The sequence below is a fragment of the Panthera pardus genome, unplaced genomic scaffold (assembly GCF_024362965.1).
Source record: "Panthera pardus isolate Hobbes unplaced genomic scaffold, ASM2436296v1 HiC_scaffold_2, whole genome shotgun sequence".
In the NCBI taxonomy this organism is placed as follows: domain Eukaryota; kingdom Metazoa; phylum Chordata; class Mammalia; order Carnivora; family Felidae; genus Panthera; species Panthera pardus.
Window position 1 is genome coordinate 88,053,994 of NW_026526765.1, and position 20,450 is coordinate 88,074,443.

At 36.9% G+C, this 20,450-nt stretch overlaps 1 pseudogene; it reads right to left on the reverse strand.

Moving 5' to 3' along the window:
* LOC109274852 (40S ribosomal protein S24-like) overlaps positions 1 to 9,732 on the reverse strand; it is a 28,348-nt pseudogene extending 18,616 nt beyond the window's left edge.
* Positions 9,733 to 20,450: the final 10,718 nt, after the last annotated feature.

Below are 20,450 nucleotides of genomic sequence, written 5' to 3' on the forward strand. Positions count from 1 at the left end.
CTGGATGTCTTCTTTGGAATGGAAGTGTCGATTCATGTCTTTTGCCCGTTTCTTCACTGGATGATTTGTGTTTTGGGTGTTGAGTTTGGCAAGTTCTTTATAGATTTTGGATACTAACCCTTTATCTGATATGTCGTTTACAAATATCTTCTCCCATTCCATGGGTTGCCTTTTAGTTTTGCTGATTGTTTCCTTCACCGTGCAGAAGTTTTTATTTTGATGAGGTCCCAATAGTTCATTTTTGCTTTTGTTTCCCTTGCCTCCAGAGACGTGTTGAGTAAGAAGTTGCTATGGCCAAGGTCAAAGAGGGTTTGCCTGCTTTCTCCTTGAGGATTTGGATGGCTTCCTGTCTTACGTTTAAGTCTTTCATCCATTTTGAGTTTATTTTTGTGTATGGTCTAAGGAAGTGATCCACGTTCATTCTTCTGCATGTCACCATCCAGTTTTCCCAGCACCACTTGCTGACGAGACTGTCCATTGGATAGTCTTTGGATATCCCATTGGATATTCTTTCCTGCTTTGTCAAAAATTCGTGGGCCATACATTTGTGGGTCCATTTCTGTGTTCTCTATTCTGTTCCATTGATCTGAGTGTCTGTTTTGGTGCCAGTACCATGCTGTCTTGATGATTACAGTTCTGTAATACCGCTTGAAGTCCAGGATTGTGATGCTTCCTGCTTTGATTTTCTTTTTCAAGGTTGCTTTTGCTATTCGGGGTCTTTTCTGGTTCCATACAAATTTTAGGATTGTTTGTTCTAACTGTGTGAAGAATGCTGGTATTATTTTGATAGGTATTGCATTGAATATGTAGATTGCTTTGGGTAGTATTGACATGTTAACAATATTTGTTCTTCCTATCCAGGAGCATGGAATATTTTTCCATTTTTTTGTGTCTTCTTCAATTTCTTTCCTAAGCTTTCTACAGTTTTCAGTGTATAAGTTTTTCACCTCTTTGGTTAGATTTATTCCTAAGTATGTTATGGTTTTGGTGCAGTTATAAATGGGATAGATTCCTTGATTTCCCTTTCTGTTGCTTCATTATTGGTGTATAGGAATGCAACTGATTTCTGTGCATTGATTTATATCCTGTGACTTTGCTGACTTCGGGGATCAGTTCTAGCCATTTTTTGGTGGAATCTTTTGGGTTTTCCATATAGAGTATCATATCATCTGCAAAGAGTGAAAGTGTGATCTTCTCCTGGCCGATTTGGATGCCTTTTATTTCTTTGTGTTGTATGATTGCTGAGGCTAAGACTTCCAATACTATGTTGAATAACAGTGGTGAGTGTGAACATCCCTGCCTTGTTCCTGACCTTAGGGGAAAAGCTCTCACTTTTCCCCATTGAAAATGTTGTTAACGTTGGGTCTTTCATATATGGCTTTTATGATCTCGAGGTATGATCCTTCTATCCCTACTTTCTTGAGGGTTTTTATCAAGAAAAAATGCTCCATTTTATCAAATGCTTTTTCTGCATCTATTGAGAGGATCATGTGGTTCTTGTCCTTTCTTTTATTGATGTGATGAATCACATTGTTTTGCAGATTTTGAACCACCCTGCATCCCAGGTATAAAATCCACTTGGTTGTAGTGAATGATATTTTTAATATGTTGTTGGATCCGGTTGGCTGATATCTTGTTGAGGATTTTGTATCCATGTTCATCAGGGAAATTGGTCTATAGTTCTCCTTTTTAGCGGGGTCTTTTTCTGGTTTTGGAATGAAGGTAATGCTGGCTTCATAGAAAGAGTTTGGAAGTTTTCCTTCCATTTCTATTTTTTGGAAGAGTATCAATAAATAGGTGTTAGAAATAGGTGTTAACTCTTCCTTAAATGTTTGGTAGAATTCCCCTAAAAGCCATCTGGCCCTGGACTCTTATTTTTTGGAAGGTTTTTGATTACTAATTAGATTTCTTTACTGCTTATGGGTCTGTTCAAATCTTCTGTTTCTTCCTGTTTCAGTTATGGTAGTTTATATGTTTCTAGGAATTTGTCTGTTTCTTCCAGATTGCCCATTTTATTGGCATATAATTGCTCATAATATTCTCTTGTTATTGGCTTTATTTCTGCTTTGTTGGTTGTGATCTTTCCTCTTTCATTCTTGATTTTATTTATTTGGGTCGTTTCCTTTTTTCTTTTTGATCAAACTGGCTAGTGCTTCATCAATTTTGTTAATTCTTTCAAAGAACCAGCTTCTGATTTCATTGATCTGTTCTACTGTTTTTTTGGTTTCAATAGCATTGATTTCTGCTCTTATGTTTATTATTTCCTATCTTCTGCTGGTTTGGGATTTCACTTGCGATTGTTTTTCCAGCTCTTTAAGGTGTAAGGTTCAGTTGTGTATCTGAGACCCTTCTTCCTTCTTTAGGAAGGCCTGAATTGCTATATACTTCCCTCTTATGACCACCTTTGCTGTGTCCCAGAGGTTTTGAGCTGTTTTGTTATCATTTTCATTGGCTTCCGTGTACTTTTTAATTTCCTCTTTAACTTCTTGGTTAGCCCATTCATTCTTTAATAGGATGAATCTTTAGTCTCAAAGTATTTGTTATCTTTCCACATTTTTTCTTGTGGTTGATTTCAAGTTTCATAGCGTTGTGGTCTGAAAATATGCACAGTATGGTCTCGATCTTTTTGTACTTGTTGAGAGCTGATTTGTGTCCTAGTATGTGATCTATTCTGGAGAATGTTCCATGTGCACTAGAAAAGAATATATATTCTGCTGTGTTAGGATGAAATGTTCTGAATATATCTGTTAAGTCCATCCGGTCCAGTGTGTCATTCAAAGCCATTGTTTCCTTGTTGATTTTCTGATTAGATGATCTGTCCATTGTTGTAAGTGGGATGTTGAAGTCCCCTACTCTTATGGTATTATTATCACTGAGTTTCTTTTTGTTTGTGATTAATTGATTTATATATTTGGGCTTACCCATATTTGAAGCATAAATGTTTACAATTGTTAGGTCTTCTTCGTGGATAAAGCCCTTAATTATGATATAATGCCCTTCTTCATTTCTTGATATGGTCGTTATTTTGAAGTCTAGATTGTCTGATATAAGTATGGCTACTCCGGCTTTCTTTTGGTGACCATTAGCATGATAGATGGTTCTCTGTCCCTACTTTCAAACTGATGGTGTCTTTAGGTCTAAAGTGAGTCTCTTGTAAACAGCACATAGATGGATTTTGTTTTCTTATCCATTCTGTTATTCTGTGTCTTTTGATTGGAGCATTCAGTCCATTGATGTTTGAGTGAGAACTAAAAGGTATGAATTTAAGGGCGCCTGTGTGGCTCAGTTGGTTAAGCGCCTGACTTCGGCTCAGGTCATGATCTCACGGTCCATGAGTTCGAGCCCTGCATTGGGCTCTGTGCTAACAGCTCAGAGCCTGGAGCCTGCTTCAGATTCTGTGTCTCCCTCTCTCTCTGACCCTCCACTGTTCATTCTCTGTCTCTCTCTGTCTCAAAAATAAATAAAAATTAAAAAAATAAAATAAAATAAAATAAAAGGTATGAATTTATTGCCATTATGTTTCTTGCAGAGTTGGAATGTCTGGTGGTATTCTCTGGTCCTTTCTAGTCTTTGTTACTTTTGTATTTATTTATTTATTTATTTATTTATTCTTTCTTCTTTCTTTCTTCTTTCTTTCTTTCTTTCTTTCTTTCATTCATCTTTTCTCTCCCTCAGAGATTTCCCCTTAATATTTCTTGCACAGCTGGTTTAGTGGTCATGAACTCCTTTAATTTTTGTTTGCCTGGGAAACATTTAAAAAAAATTTTTTTTAATGTTTTTATTTATTTTTGAGACAGAGAGAGACAGAGCATGAGCAGGGGAGGGGCAGAGAGAGAGGGAGACACAGAATCTGAAGCAGGCTCCAGGCTCTGAGCTGTCACCACAGAGCCCGACGTGGGGCTCGAACTCACAGACTATGTGATCATGACCTGAGCTGAAGTCAGACGTCCAACTGACTGAGCTACCCAGGTACCCCTGTCAGGGAAACTTTTAAACTCTTCTTCTGTTTTGAATGACAGCCTTCTTGGACAAAGAATTCTTGGCTGCATATTTTTCTGATTCAGCACATTGAATATATCTTGCCACTCCTTTCTGGCCTGCCAAGTTTTTGTGGATAGGTCTGCTGCAAACCTCATCTGTCTTGTCTTCTAGGTTAAGAACTTTTTTACCCTTGTTGCTTTTTGTGATTCTCTCTTTGCCTGAGTATTTTGTGAATTTGACTATGATATGCCTTGTTAATGGTTGGTTTTTGTTGAATCTTAGGGGAGTTCTCTGTGCTTCTTGGATTTTGCTGTCTGTGTCTTTCCCAGGTTAGGAAAGTTTTCCGCTATGATTTGCTCACATAACCCTTCTACTCCTTTTTCTCTCTCTTCATCTTCTGGGTCCCCCTGTGATTCTGATGTTCCTTTTTATTGAGTCACTGATTTCTCTAATTCTTAAATCGTGCTCTTTTGCCTTAGTCTCCCTCTTTCTTTCTGCTTCATTATTCTCCATAAGTTTGTTCTCTATATTGCTGATTCGCTGCCCTGCCTCATTCATTCTTGCCACCATGGCATCCACTCAAGATTGCAGTTCAGTTATAGCATTTTTTATTTCATCCTGACTAGCTTTTACTTCTTTTATCTCTGCAGAAAAGGATTCTAATATATTTTAGACCCCAGCTAGTATTCTTATTATTGTGATTCTAAATTCTGGTTCACACATCTTGCTTGTATCTGTGTTGATTAAGTCCCTGGCTGTTTCTTCCTGCTCTTTCTTTTGGGGTGAATGCCTTCTTTTCATCATTTTGAAGAAGAAAAGGAATTAGTAAGGTTAAAAATATTAAAATTAAAATATTAGAAATAACACACACATACACACACAAATCAAATAAATGTTGCTAGATCCTACGTGTATTTTGGTCTGGTTGTTGAAAGGAGCTTAATAGATTAGGGAAAAAAAGGAAAAAAAAAGGAAAACATTTAAAAATTTGAAAAAATGAATGCAATGAAATAGAATAAAATGAAATGATGGAAGTAAAATAGAATTTGGAAAATTTACACAAAAGTAAAGAACATAGTACAAAAATATTAAAGAAAAATATTTTTAATAAAAATTGAAAATAAAAATAAATATTTTCTCTTTTGGATTCAAGAAAAAGAAAAGAAACAAAAAAGAAAAAAGAAAAGAAAATTGAATAGACAGACCAGCAAAACGATTGAAATGATTGAAATGATTGAAATTACATCATCTTCCCCCAGAAGTCAAACTCTGAAGCACTTTATAGTCCACAAATTAAGCAGGTGGAGAGATTTGTGGTGTTCCTGAAGAGTGAGATTGGCCCATTTGGGAAGGGCTTAGTGTAACGGCTCCATTCTCCCCTAGATGGCACTGCTTAGCTTACTGGGGTGGATTGTTGTGGCACTTGTAGGTGTGTATGCACAATAATGGCAGGAGTTAAAATGGCATCACCCAGCTACCCAATCTCTAGTATTGGAAGTCTGTTCTCCTCAGTCAGCAGTCACACACCTGTACTTTGTCTCCAGCTTCTGTCCACTCCCGACTTTTATACTGTCTGTGACCAAGCCGTCAGGTTGCCAGGCAGCACCTCCCTCCTGAGTTTTATCTCAGGTAAATCTGTCTTTCCCGACCCCTCACTTCTGAGGGACTATGGCTTTGGCCTGCTTAGACCCTCTGGGGAGGGTCTCACTGAGCAATGGCCAGGTGCCAGCTGCATCTAGGAATGTTCATGGGACCATGCTGCTGCCGATGCGTGGAGACTGGCTGGGTGCCAGCCTGCCCCAGAAAAAGTTCACACGATCGTATAGCAGTAGTGTTTCAGGGATTATGGAAAATCACAACACACATCTGGCACCAGGCATCACCCTTAATGACCTTGTTCTAGCACCAGTGAATATGGTTGTTCTCTGGGGTCTTCTGGGACCAGGTTGCCACACAGCCTCTACCAAATGTCCTTCCAGCCGGGGAACCGCCTCTCCGCAGGTGGCCTGAGGATACCCGCACCTCACTCTGCTCCTGGAGATTCGTCCTTCCCACCAGAGCACCACCAGGTATTGAGCTGTGGAGTTTCAGACTCCACACTCCCCCTGTTTATAGAGTCTTAATGTAATTTAAACTTTCTCCTTTCTCCTTTCTCCCTTTTTAGTTCAGTCCCTGCAACTCTTTCCACTTTTCCACTTTCTCTCCAGCTGCTTTTCCGGGGGGTGCTTTTCCTGTACTCTCCCCCAGTCTCCATCCTCTCTCCACAAGCAAAAACAGTTCTCTGCTCTCCACAGTTTCTCTCTCCCCTGGTTCACCCCTCTATGCCACGTACCTGCTGAGTTCTGTGGTTCAGATCGTGCAGATTGTTGTGTTAATCCTCAAATCCGTTTTCTAGATGTGCAGGATGGTTTAGTGTTAATGTGGCTGTATATCATGGATGCAAGTCACAAAAAAATACTTCCATGCTGTTCTGCCATCTTGGCTCCTCCCTTGACACCCCTGCTTCTGTGCACCCAAACTGGAAACAAAATCTTTGACCTTCTCTATCCTCTCTCTTTCTCTTCATAGTTCAAGCAGTTGTCCTAGTATTCTCCCTGTTCCCTGGTCTTTCTATTCCATATCTACTATTGCTGCTCTTTTCTGGATTGCCTCTTTTGAACTTTGTAATGTCTTTCTAACTGGAATTTGGACTCAGATCTGCTTCATTCCAGTCTTTCTCTTTCTCTCATAATCAAAGATTTAATAAGATCATGCTAAAGTTGGACTCCTGGTCATTAAGCATCTAGCTTCAGATCAGGTCATGATCTTACAGTTTACTAGTTCGAATCCTGCATCAGGCGAACTTGAGCCTCACTTCAGGTGAGCCATGCTTCTCAATCTCCCTCTCTTCCTTTCTCTGCCCCTCTTGGGATCCTCTCTCTCTTCTCTCTCTCTGCCCCTCACACTTGCACACCTCCCTCTCAAAAAAAAATCATGCTAAAGTCGCCAATGGCTATTAACAGCTGTAATAATTTTAATTGTCACAATTTAATATTCATAGTCATTAACACAATAATAATAAAAAAATAAAAAATAATAAAAAGTTTTTAGTTTTATCACATTTCCCTACTTTATGTTCTAACTAAGTAGTATAGTTGTGAATCTAAATAGTCCCAGGCTTTCCAACTATATGTCTGGATCTTGCTGTTTCTACCGTCAATTCTTGGTTTGTCAAAATAGTGCTCTTTGGTCAAGGTCTGTCTTAAATGCCACTTTATTCATGAAGCCCTTTTTAAGAAGCACTTTTTATTATGAAAAAATTAAATGGACAAAAAAAAAAGGACAAAATAATGTAATGAACCTTCATGTATCCATGATGAAGCTTCAATAGTTACCAATTTATGCCCAGGCTAGTTTTATCTGTACCCCAATGTACTACCCTCCCTTTTATCAAGTTTCAAGCTACATGTAATCACTTCCTCCTTTTTGCACCTGTCTTGTAGCACTAACAGTGCCGTGAGCATTTTATAACTTTTGTGACACATTTTATACTCTTTCCTAGATTTAAAGTCCCTTGAAGGTAAAGTGTGTGTGTTGCTGCCCTTCAACACCTATCCAGCACAACCTAGTGCCCTAAATCTAATTGGAAAAACAATAAAAATTTTTAATTTGAATTGAAATACCTAATGTTATTTGAAAAGAAGTTATCTTCTCCAGAGTTAATAATTGTTCCTTTTAAAAAAATAATTGTATCTCTTGACAAAATTATTTCTGTACAAAGCCAACATGAGTACCAATCCTATTTTTATATTTTCTGAGAAGGAGATCCATGTGCTTCTTTAGTAATCCAATGTCCTGTTTAGATTGTCTTAATAATCACTCACTTCTATGCTGAACCTTAGCTCAGGGTGACATTGGATAAATCATTTGGAATTAGCATAGTGAATATATTCTCTTTGCCTGTTTCCTTATTAGCAAATTGCATCTTCCCATTCTAGCTCACAAGAGAATTAGAAGATTAAATAGGGTAGCCACCTATTTATTATACAAGTTATGAGCCATTCAGAATTTCTTTTTTTGTGCTTTCTAGATCTGTTGTCCAATTTTGTGTTTTTATTATTCATTAGCTCTCCCTTAAAGGATGATGCAGAGGGAGAAAGAGGATTTTAGGCTTAAATTATTTAGCAGTGGGGTCAGTAAAAAATTTGGCAGGGTGGAAAATTAAAGCCATTAACTAAAATGAAGATCATCTGCCTTTCATTAACATGAATGATAAAGAATCATTTGTGAAGCATTTTGAATTCCTTAGAGAAAGTCTTTATGTTTGTTTATCTGATTGTGTGTGTTTTTATCATGGACAGCCTTAATTTCTTCAATTCTGATACTTCATCAATTCAAGAATGTCATCATGACTTAAGAGTATATAATAGAATTGAAACAGAAACCACACAAAATAATTCGCTATGTTTCTATAATAATTTCTAATGTTGAGAATGAGATTGTGGGTTGTATTTAGTTTCTGTTATGCTTATGCACACTTAGAGTGAAATACTAAATTCAACAGTAAACCAAAAAAATGGGATTATATAAAAGGCTATGTAAAAGGTTCTACCTGAAGTTACATCATTATGCAAGGTTGATATACAGAAACAAGTCATGTAGGTAACAAGTGAGCCTGAGAATTACCCAGCCTATCATTTTAGGACTTTCTGTAGTTTCCTATGTATTGTATGTGTGGTTACTCTGATAAAATTATGCCCTATTGGGGAAGGAGGGGATAATTATATACTTTAGTGGTATTAATTTGGAGATTGGCAAAAATCTAAGGATGCATCTTATTATAAAGGCCAGGCTGTTGTATCATTGATAAAGGAATGTAGAGGACCTGGGGAAGTAATCAGGTCCTCTTTACTTATTGGGTAGTGCCTTAAAGTTGTGCAGAGAAGTGTCCGGACCATGCTGAGATGTACTGAGTGTCATTATCTCCATGCCCGTCCCCACGTCAACCAGCTTTGTTTTCATTGGTCTTAATGAAGTGTTGTGTATTGTTGCTTCATTTTTATTTTCAAATTTAAGTGCTCACTATTAAAAATGTTTGAAAACCACTCATCAGATTTACCACCATCCCCACTCACCTCTACATAAGATTTTACTTGCACTTAGAGAATCTGACATATCCGTTAAGATCCCATTTTTGAAGTCCACTTAAACATTATATGATTAACAGTCTTTGCCTGAGTTAGACACTATCTTTTGAAATCTTCATTTCAATTATTTTAGTTATCAGATCTCTACATTAGGTAAATTATTGAGTTCTTTCCTTAAGAATTTATGTTCCTTTTTTTTTTTAAGTTTATTTATTTATTTTGAGAGAGAGAAAGCATGAGTGGGGGAGGTGCAGAGAGAAAGAAGAGAGTGAAAATCCTAAGCAGGCTCCACATTGCCAGTGCTGAGCCCAACACGGGGCTTGAACCCACAAATGGTGAGATCATGACCTAAGCCGAACTCAGATGCTTAACTGACTGAGCTACCCAGGCGCCCGAAGTATTTATGTTTTTAAATCTAACCTTCCTCTCCCCCTTACCTCTTAATCTCCAGCTGTTCTTTACTGCTTACCAAATTATGGGCAATCTCAGTATGCTGGCATTTGTAGTCCTCAATCACAGGGCATTGGAACTCTCTCCCACTGCACACCTCCATGTGCCTTGAAATACAGTAGAGCTGAGGGGCCAGAGTGAGGTCCCACACATGCTGGGTTGAATTCAGTCTCATAGCAACAATATCAAGCAACCAAATTTCTGCTGTTTTCTGTTCTGCTTCTCATTGTTAGCCCAAAGTAACTAATTTTTTAAAAACTCTAAGGAAGAAAAATATTTTATTTTTCTTCTCTCTCTATGGAGACTGCTGCTTAAACTTTATGGCAAGTGAACATGCATTTTTCTTAATTCTGTGTTTCCTCTGTCTTTCAAGAGCCTATTTCCTCCTCGTTTCGAAAAATATTTTTTAGTACACACGAGCAATATATTTAATAGTCTGAGTCATGGTTATAAGGTTAATAAATGCTTAATAAAACCACCAGTTTGCTTACTTTCTGAAATGACATAAGAAAAGAAAAATATGATAACTTTTTGTGTGTGTGTAAATTCAGTACTTCTGAAAGATGCCAAATGAAAGATTGAAATCCTTCATTTATGGCACAAATAAAGTAATAAAACACAAAGCTCTATCACGGTTATTTATTAAGTATTCTTTTTATTTTAGGAATACTTTAGAGGAGGAATTCTTCATATTTAAAACCAAGAAATTAGAAATCAATAGTTTAAAAACTACGTGGTACATTTTAATTTAACATGGACTACAGCTATGGAGAAACAATTAGACTTAATTGTTTTCTGTTTACTTCTATTCCTGGAAGATTCCTAATATAGTCTTAGTGACCAATTTTCTACACATTGTTTGCAGCTTGTCAGTTTGCTTCCATTCATTAATCATTAGGGCATTTGGATGCATTAAATAGAAATATGATATATGACAGATTTGAATAATGCATATAACTTACCTTAAATACTTTGTGTGATTGCCTAGTAACTATATTTATGTATATTACATCTATATTTGTATATGTTGTATATAAATACATATACAGACATTAGAAACTACATTATAGATAGAGTGTTACATGTCTTCAGATGTAGTATATGCTTTTCTTTTTTCTTAAATGGCTCTTTTCAGTTCATTCTATGAATTAGCTATACTAATCACAGTTAAAAACTGCCATTGCTTTTACATTGCTTATTAAGATTGGATTGGAGGAAGTGGCAGAAGGGAGGAAGGTGCAGAGGTTTGGGAAGCATTGAGGATGGTGAGGAAGTTCAGTGGCTGGGTCCAGTAGTTTCTTTACAAATTGTAATCCAATGCAGTTGTTAGCTTTGTATTTGCGATTAATTTCAGGTTATGAAAATATTTTCATTTGTTTAACATAGTAACTTGCCTTTCCCATGCTCACATTTTTATGTGAAGATGTTGAGATTTTATATATATATATATATATATGTACACACATACATACATATGTGTGTGTGTGTGTGTGTGTGTATGTATAGAATTGATGGATATAGATACATACATATACATACAGCTAAAATTTGCTGTTGCTGCTTTCCCTGGGGTATATACCTAGAGTTGCCTATGTGATTGTAAATCAGCTGCCACATGGAGTCTCTGCCCCTTAGAATCCATTGTCTATTTACTGCCTCTATTGCATCTTGTTGCCTGTGGCATGCCTCTCCCAGATGAGTAGTCACATGGGCTCCTTATTGTGCCTTAGTTTCAGCTGCCCTGGGGGATTATTGAGTTTTCAAATCTTTAGTTTCTGTCATAGTATCCCAAACATAACCTCAAATTTAGTGAATATCAGTCCTGAACTTTTCACATAATGTGATAACAGACAAATAGAATACATTCTAACAGCATGTCTTCCACAACAGTCCTAAAGGTATATGATAGAAGAAAAGACAGTAGACATGTTTTATTTCAACATTAGCACACTTAACTGCTGTGTTATTTGTCACAAAATGGAAATATTTTATTTATGTTATTTCATGTACTTTATTCCTTAATACAACTCCATGAGGCAGGTTTCTTATTATTCCCATTTTACATGCGAATAAACTGAAGCTTAGGGAGGTTAATAATTTGCCCAAGGACACACAGATAAGAAAGAATAGGAATCTCACCAGCTCTATCAACCTCCAGAGTTTAAGCTTTTAAGCAGTGAGTGATATTTATCCAGCCCTTGAGTTACTGAAAATCTAATTAAGAGATAAACAAAAAATGAGAGAACATAGAACAGTTAGTGAGCAATTATACCCCATTGCATAAAACTGTTGCATGGTAATAACTAGCTTTCTAGTTTATAATCCAGACTATTATTTTTTAAAATTATATATATCAGAGAAGTAGAGCCCATCTAACTACACTTCTAAGAGAAGAAAAGTAATTGCAGCCTCAAAATGTGGGTGTGCTCTATAACTGAAAGGCTGAATGTTACCTAAAGATCATTTTTAAACATTATTGATGAGTTGACTCCCCTTTGTCCATTGTTTCTTATTCTCTCTGTCCTGCAGGAGATTGTCTTTCTCCTCCTAGCCTCAACACTCTGAGGACCCTCATCCCCACCCCTCACACCTCAGCACCTGGTATCTTTCAGTTCTGCAGGTAGCTTATCCATTCAGCACTCCTACTGTGCAGATGATCTTACTGTTAGACTCAGTGTGACTGTCTGTCTTCAAGAGGGAACAAGAGTTCTTTCTTAAATCAGATATTGAAATTATTACTCTTTCCTGTATTTCAGAGTTTTTCTTCTCTTTCTGTTTCATCTTAAACTAACCCTTGCTAAATACTGTCTCACTGAACTTTGATATTCTATACCTTAGAGAAGGCTTATCTGGAGAGAATCTGAGCCCAGTGCAAGACTCCATAACCTACACTTTTAGATCTGACATAGTCCACTTTCCCTGATTCCATTCAGCCAGTTCCTGAACTTGACTTGGAATGCTGTTCCTTGACCATTCTTCAGATTATCACACCAGACTGCTGCTAGGAGGCCATTAAGTTCTGTGCCATCTATCTTTCTTCAGTTTATCAGTATAGTCTTCCTGTGTACATCTGTATTATTTGCCTAGTTACCTTTTAAGTCAAATAAAGAGCCATGTCCCATTTCACTTATGTTCAGAACTTTGCGCTGTGTTGCAGATAGTTGTATCGACTTCTAGCTAATGAGACTCTCCCTGGGAAATTACAGTCTCCCAACAGAAATTCTTCTCAATTGTGGCATCAGTTTCATAGTTTTGTGTAGGTTTAACCACTGAAGAGAAAAGGATAGAGGTATTTTGAACCAGTGATCCCATTTTTTACAAGACAATTTATTTTAGAATTTCCTGCATGGGCAAAGTTACTTAAGTAAAGTTAAGAACTGAAGACTAGATACCAAGTATTCTGCTTTTCTTTTGCTTTCAGGAAAATACCCCTAACCCCGGATTCATTGTGATATCACATCTGTGGAATAAATATTTATTGTACATACTGAACACGAAGTAGTGTCTATGATTAAAACAGGCTTTTTTTTTTTTTACCTCAAACTGTACAGTTTGCAGCAAAAGTAATGGGAAAGAAAACATTTATAGGTATTAGAGTCCAGCTGTGCTGCTCTCTCTCTCTCTCTCTCTCTCTCTCTATATATATATATATATACATATATATATATATACATATATATATACATATAGATATAGATATGCTCAAAATTGCTATTCTAAGAAAGACCAATTAAAGTAAGATACAATCAAAAGTGAAAAGATAGTAGGACCTCCCTTTTAAGTGAAAAAAAAGTCCCTGGTCCAAGTAGGGAGTGCTGACTTGGAAAAATTGGTAGTTTGACACTGTGAAAGAAATAAAATTGTCATGAACAAAGGTGAAAAGGGATTATATTTGTCAAGAAGGAACTCCTACTGGATGAACTGTCTGAGGGCTGTGGCATGTCACATCTTGTCTTGGAGAGTTAATGACTGGTAATGTTGAAGGAATAGGTCTTTTGTCAGATCATTACAGCAGTCCCAGTTACATCTGCCTCAAGAGGTAATGACTGGTTCAGATAAGGGGCCCAAATACTTCACGTGAAACATGACTCAATCCAATCACCTCATCCCTGATTAGGAGAGGGAAGCCAAGGCAGTTTTATCTAGAAAGCACTGAGGGTAAGCCCTAGGGTGAGAACACAAAAGCTGCTTATGGTCCTTAGGAACTGAGGGCTGAAGAGTTTGCATGGCCTCCAATTCTGTGCATGTAGTAGATTATACTTTGCTCAGCCTTTCTCTACTATAGAATATACTCTTCGTAAGCATTCTGAAAAAGTAAAAATTGAAAATTAAAACTGGTGAATTAAGCGGGGCTAGATAAAAGATGGCATTGCTCCTTAGAAGAAAGGATAAGACCCTACACAGTTTAGGTACCTCAAGAATATCAGGAAAACAATGAGGGAAATTGTCTCTTTCTAAGAGTGCCAGAGGTCAAATTTAATGCATGGGTATAATGAAGGAACATTGGTATTTCTCAACTCTTACTACATCCCAGATATTGATGTGTTTCTAGAATTCATCTACTAATCTTAACATGAGGAGGACACAGAAAGACTCCTAATGAGAAAAACACCAAAGCACATCATTAGCATGGAAAATAAATATTCCTCTAAACTGCACCTTAACAGTTAATTTAAAAGATATTTTCTTATGGTTTTAAAAAAATGATAAAAGTTTAAAATGGAACAGTGCCTAGTTCACTACACAACTCATGGTAGGTGATCAGCAGATGTTAGTGTCATCTTACTCCCTTAATCAAAAAGAATTAATAACCTTCATCCCAATTATAAAGTAGGTCAATTATAGAAATTTGGAAAGTTCTAAAAAGCATGAAAGAGAAAAAAATCACCTTAATTCCACTATTCAAAGGTAAATACTTGAGATAGTGCTTATTCATTTTCTTACCAACATTCTAAATACTTCACACACACACAAAAATCATTGAGCAAACTTCTTTTTGTGATTCCTCCAATAGTTAGATTTCAGGGCTAACAGTGATCCTTTAAAGAAACATAGTGAGATTCATCACACTGTATAAGTGAAGGGGATTGTAACAGAGGTGATAAGAGCTTTAAAAATTAGGTTCCACAAGACAGGGATGTCCACTCTCGCCACTGTTATTCAACATAGTATTGGAAGTCTTAGCCTCAGCAATCATACAACACAAAGAAATAAAAGGCATCCAAATCGGCCAGGAGAAGATCACACTTTCACTCTTTGCAGATGATATGATACTCTATATGGAAAACCCAAAAGATTCCACCAAAAAATGGCTAGAACTGATCCCCGAAGTCAGCAAAGTCACAGGATATAAATCAATGCACAGAAATCAGTTGCATTCCTATACACCAATAATGAAGCAACAGAAAGGGAAATCAAGGAATCTATCCCATTTATAACTGCACCAAAACCATAACATACTTAGGAATAAATCTAACCAAAGAGGTGAAAAACTTATACACTGAAAACTGTAGAAAGCTTAGGAAAGAAATTGAAGAAGACACAAAAAAATGGAAAAATATTCCATGCTCCTGGATAGGAAGAACAAATATTGTTAACATGTCAATACTACCCAAAGCAATCTACATATTCAATGCAATACCTATCAAAATAATACCAGCATTCTTCACACAGTTAGAACAAACAATCCTAAAATTTGTATGGAACCAGAAAAGACCCCGAATAGCAAAAGCAACCTTGAAAAAGAAAATCAAAGCAGGAAGCATCACAATCCTGGACTTCAAGCGGTATTACAGAACTGTAATCATCAAGACAGCATGGTACTGGCACCAAAACAGACACTCAGATCAATGGAACAGAATAGAGAACACAGAAATGGACCCACAAATGTATGGCCCACGAATTTTTGACAAAGCAGGAAAGAATATCCAATGGGATATCCAAAGACTATCCAATGGACAGTCTCGTCAGCAAGTGGTGCTGGGAAAACTGGATGGTGACATGCAGAAGAATGAACGTGGATCACTTCCTTAGACCATACACAAAAATAAACTCAAAATGGATGAAAGACTTAAACGTAAGACAGGAAGCCATCCAAATCCTCAAGGAGAAAGCAGGCAAACCCTCTTTGACCTTGGCCATAGCAACTTCTTACTCAACACGTCTCTGGAGGCAAGGGAAACAAAAGCAAAAATGAACTATTGGGACCTCATCAAAATAAAAACTTCTGCACGGTGAAGGAAACAATCAGCAAAACTAAAAGGCAACCCATGGAATGGGAGAAGATATTTGTAAACGACATATCAGATAAAGGGTTAGTATCCAAAATCTATAAAGAACTTGCCAAACTCAACACCCAAAACACAAATCATCCAGTGAAGAAACGGGCAAAAGACATGAATCGACACTTCCATTCCAAAGAAGACATCCAGATGGCCAACAGACACATGAAAAAATGCTCACTATCACTCATCATCCGGGAAATACAAATCAAAACCACAACAAGATATCACCTCACACTGGTCAGAGTAGCTAACATTAACAACTCAGGCAACAACAGATGTTGGCAAGGATGTGGAGAAACAGGATCTCTTTGGCACTGCTGGTGGGAATGCAGGCTTGTGCAGCCACTCTGGAAAACAGTGTGGAGGTTCCTCAAAAAATTAAAAATAGAACTACCCCATGACCCAGCAATAGTACTACTACATATTTTTCCAAGGGATACAGGTATGCTGTTTCGAAGAGGCACATGCACCCCCATATTCGTAGTAGCACTATCAACAATAGCCAAAGTATGGAAAGAGCCCAAATGTCCACTGACGGATGAATGGATAAAGAAGATGTTGTGTATACACACACACACACACACACACACACACACACACACACAATGGAGTATTACTCAGCAATCAAAAAGAATGAAATCTTGTCATTTGCAACCATGTGGATGGAACTAGAGGGTATTATGCTAAGCAAAATTAGTCAGTCAGAGAAAGACAAATATCCCATGACTTCACTCATATGAGGACTTTAAGACACAGAAGAGATGAACATAAGGGAAGGGAAGCAAAAATAATATAAAAACTGGGACAAGGACACAACATAAGAGACTCTGAAATATGGAGAACAAACAGAGGGTTACTGGAGGGGTTGTGGGAGGGTTGATGGGCTAAATGGGTAAGGGACATAAGGCATCTACTCCTGAAATCATTGTTGCACTACATGGTAACTAATTTGGATGCAAATTAAAAAATAAGTAAATTATTTTTAAAAATTAGTTTCCATCCTTGGCAAAGGGAAAAGAGCTCCTATTTATCCCAACTGTTCCACAGATAACAAAAATACATATGGAGAAAATATGAAAAACAATTATCTGAAGACATGGGAATATGACCAAAAGCAATAAAAACTGGAAGGGACAGGAAAAAATTAATTGATAGAGTTAATGACACTAAGTAAGCTTCCTATTTTTGTGGTATTTTTGGCCAGCTGGTGTCATACTTGGTAACTAAAAACTAGATAGAAACCTGCTGTCTTACTGCCTTAAATAACTAATATTCAATTAGGCTAAAAATTTTGAGTAAGTAGACACAGAGGTACAAAAAAAAAAAAAAACTGATGAAAAAAAAACAAATAGAAAACAAGTAATAAAGTCATAAAATTAAATACCACCAGATAATAGTTATATTAAGTATAAATTGGTCCAGCTAAAAAGCAGCAAACAAAAAACCAAAAAAAACTCTTTGAAAGGATTAACAAAAGTGATAAACAGCTAGCTGAATGATCAAGAGAAAATAAAGAGAAAACACAAGTTTTCAGTGTCAAGAATAAAGGGTGTATCACTACAGATTTTAAAGACAGTAAATGGATACTAAAGAAATATGTAAATATCTTTATGCCAATAAACATAACAATTTAAATGACAGAGACAAATTTTTTTAAATATTACTTTCTTTAAAGGGATGCCTGGGTGGCTCAGTCAGCTAAGCATCCTACTTTGGCTCAGGTCATGATCTCAAGGTTCATGGCTTTGAGCCCCATGTTGGGTTCTGTGCTCACAGCTCAAGAGCCTGGAGCCTGCTTTGGATTCTGTGTCTGCATCTCTCTCTGCCCTTCCCCTGCTTGCTCTTTCTCTCTCTCAAAAATAAACATTAAAATTTTTTTTAATAATAAAATATAACTTACTCTAAAGACAAAAAAATGAAAAAGAAAATCTGAATAGCCCTTCAACTGAAGAAACTGATTTTTTTTTTGTGAAAAACCTTCCCATAAAGAAAGCTCTAGGCTTAGATAATTTCATTGGTGAATCCTATTAAACATTTAAAGAAGAAATAACACCTGCCATATATAAACTCTTTTAGGAAAGGTAGCAGGAGGGAGCACTTCTCAAATAAGTAAAATGTAGCTATTTTAAAAGCAGTGCAATATAATTTTAACAGAGAAAACATTAGACATTTGAGCCTTTAACAAAGTAAGAAAGTTAACTTTCTTAGTTCATTCGGGCTGCTATAACAAAGTACCACAGAATGAGTAACATAAACAGAAATTCCTTACAGTTCTAGGGGCTTGGGGAGTCCAAGATCAAGGCACCAGGATGGTTGCATTCTGATGAAGGTACCTTCCTGATTCAGAGCCCGTGCCTTCTTCCTGTGCCCTCACAAGGTAGAAGGGGCAAGGGATTGCTGTGGGATTTTTTATAAGAACACTAATTTCATTCATAAGGACTCCATGTGACCTAAGCACCTCCCCAAAACCCCATCTCCTAATGCCATTATCTTTGGAGGTTAGGGTTTGAACGTATGAATTTGGAGAGGAAACAAAAAATTCGGATCATAGCACTATCGTTTCTAGTATATAAACAACAGCAAAAGGGATACGAAGAGTTCTCTACATGGTTTAATAGTTCACATTTTCCTTTTGTATTTTAAAAGGTAGCTTTATTATTGTTTCTTTGCTCATAAGTTGAATAAGTTATAAATATACAGAGTAAAGAAAACAAACAAAATAATAATACAAGCTTTAACAGTTACAAGAATGTAGACAATGAAAGGGAAAATCTCCTTCACTTGCCATCCTCTAGTCTCCATTTCCTTTCCCCAGAGGCAACCAGTCTTTTAATTTCTTTTTAGTTTTTATGTTGATATCCTCTGCATGCATAAGTATATATGTATGTATTTATATATATATATCTATATATATCTATATCTATATATATATATATATCTATCATTTTTAAGAGACTTCCTTAAAATATAAAATAGTGGAGGGGTGCCTGGATGGCTCAGTCGGCTAAGCGTCCGACTTCAGCTCAGGTCACGATCTCGCAGTTCGTGGGTTTGAGCCCCGCGACAGGTGCTGTGCTGACAGCTCAGAACCTGGAGCCTATTTCAGATTCTGTGTCTCCCTCTCTCTCTGACCTTTCCCCGTTCATGCTCTATCTCTCTCTGTCTCAAAAATAAATAAACATTAAAAAAAATTAAATAAAAAATATAAAATAGTGGAACATTTTAAAATTATTTAAGTAATCATTTGACCACTTTATTTTCTCTCTGTATTCTCTGTTATACTTCTCAAGACAGGGGGAATTGGATAGTCATGGGTACTTTTGGGAACTGGTGAGGGGGCAATTGAATTGAGGAAATCATTTAATTTGTATTTAGGGGAATATATTTGGGTGGTTCATAGTCAATTTGTGAAGTTAACTTTTCTTACCAACACTCCCTCATGTAGGAAAAGCCTTAGGAATTCTCCTTCTCACTGTGCTGACTCATCCAGGAAAACTGTGGAGCCTGGAGTTGTGATGTGAGTGTCTCATCTACCTAGCGCTAGAGGTTATATAGATAGCATGAGGTGGTGGAAGATGAATAAGGTTGATATATACACAGCTAGAAGACAGTTTGTAGATTAGTCTTCCAATAATCAGAAATTGAAAATTATAGGGATGCTTGGGTGGCTCGGTCGATTAAGCATCCGACTCTTGATTTTGGCTCAGGTCATGGTCTCAAGGTTCATGGGTTAGATAGAGCTTTGCATCCGGCTCTGCACTTACAGTTTGAAGCCTGTTTGGGATTCTGTCTCCCTCTCGGCCCTTCCCCCGCTTGCTCTCTATCTCTCGCTCAAAATCAAAATAATAATAATAAAAAAAGAAATGCAAAATTTTAAAGAAAGTAAATGAAGAGTAAAAAGTACTATAGAAATTCCAGGCAAATGGGGCACCTGGGTGGTTCAGTTGGTTAAGCATCCAGCTTCCACTCACGTCATGATCTCAGGGTTCATGGGTTCAGCCTGACTCGGTGTCAGGCTCTGTGCTGCCAGCTCAGAGCCTGGAGCCTGCTTTGGCTTCTGTGCCTCCCTCTCTCTCTGCCCCTCCTCCACTTGTGCATGCTCTCTCTTTCTCTCTCTGTCTCAAAAGTAAATAAATAAACATTTAAAAAAAGAGAAATTCCAAACAATTAATAAAAATAATATATTATTTTTTCTGAATTATTTTACATTTGTGAACCTATCTTTATTTAAGATTTATAAACTTGTGGGGTGCCTGGCTGTCTAAGTCTGTAGAGCAGGTGACTTTTGATCTCAGGGTTGTGAGTTTGAGCCCCACATTGAGTATAGAGATCTCCTTAAAAAAAAAAAAAAGTTTAAAGATGTATAAATTTGTAAAATTTTACAATTTGTTCTGATTTCTTTTTCTCATTCTAAATATTCACTTTTTATCCAACTTTTAATTTTTGAATTTCAAATTGTTTTAAAGAGAAACCCCAAAGTTGTATAAGCTTCAGACTGTACAAAAATTAGATCTTCCCTGTTTAAGTTGTAGGAGAAACTAGGGAAGAAAGACGTGAAATTGATCAAGGGCAGGATACAGATGCCCCTTAATTCTATACTTTAAGCGAA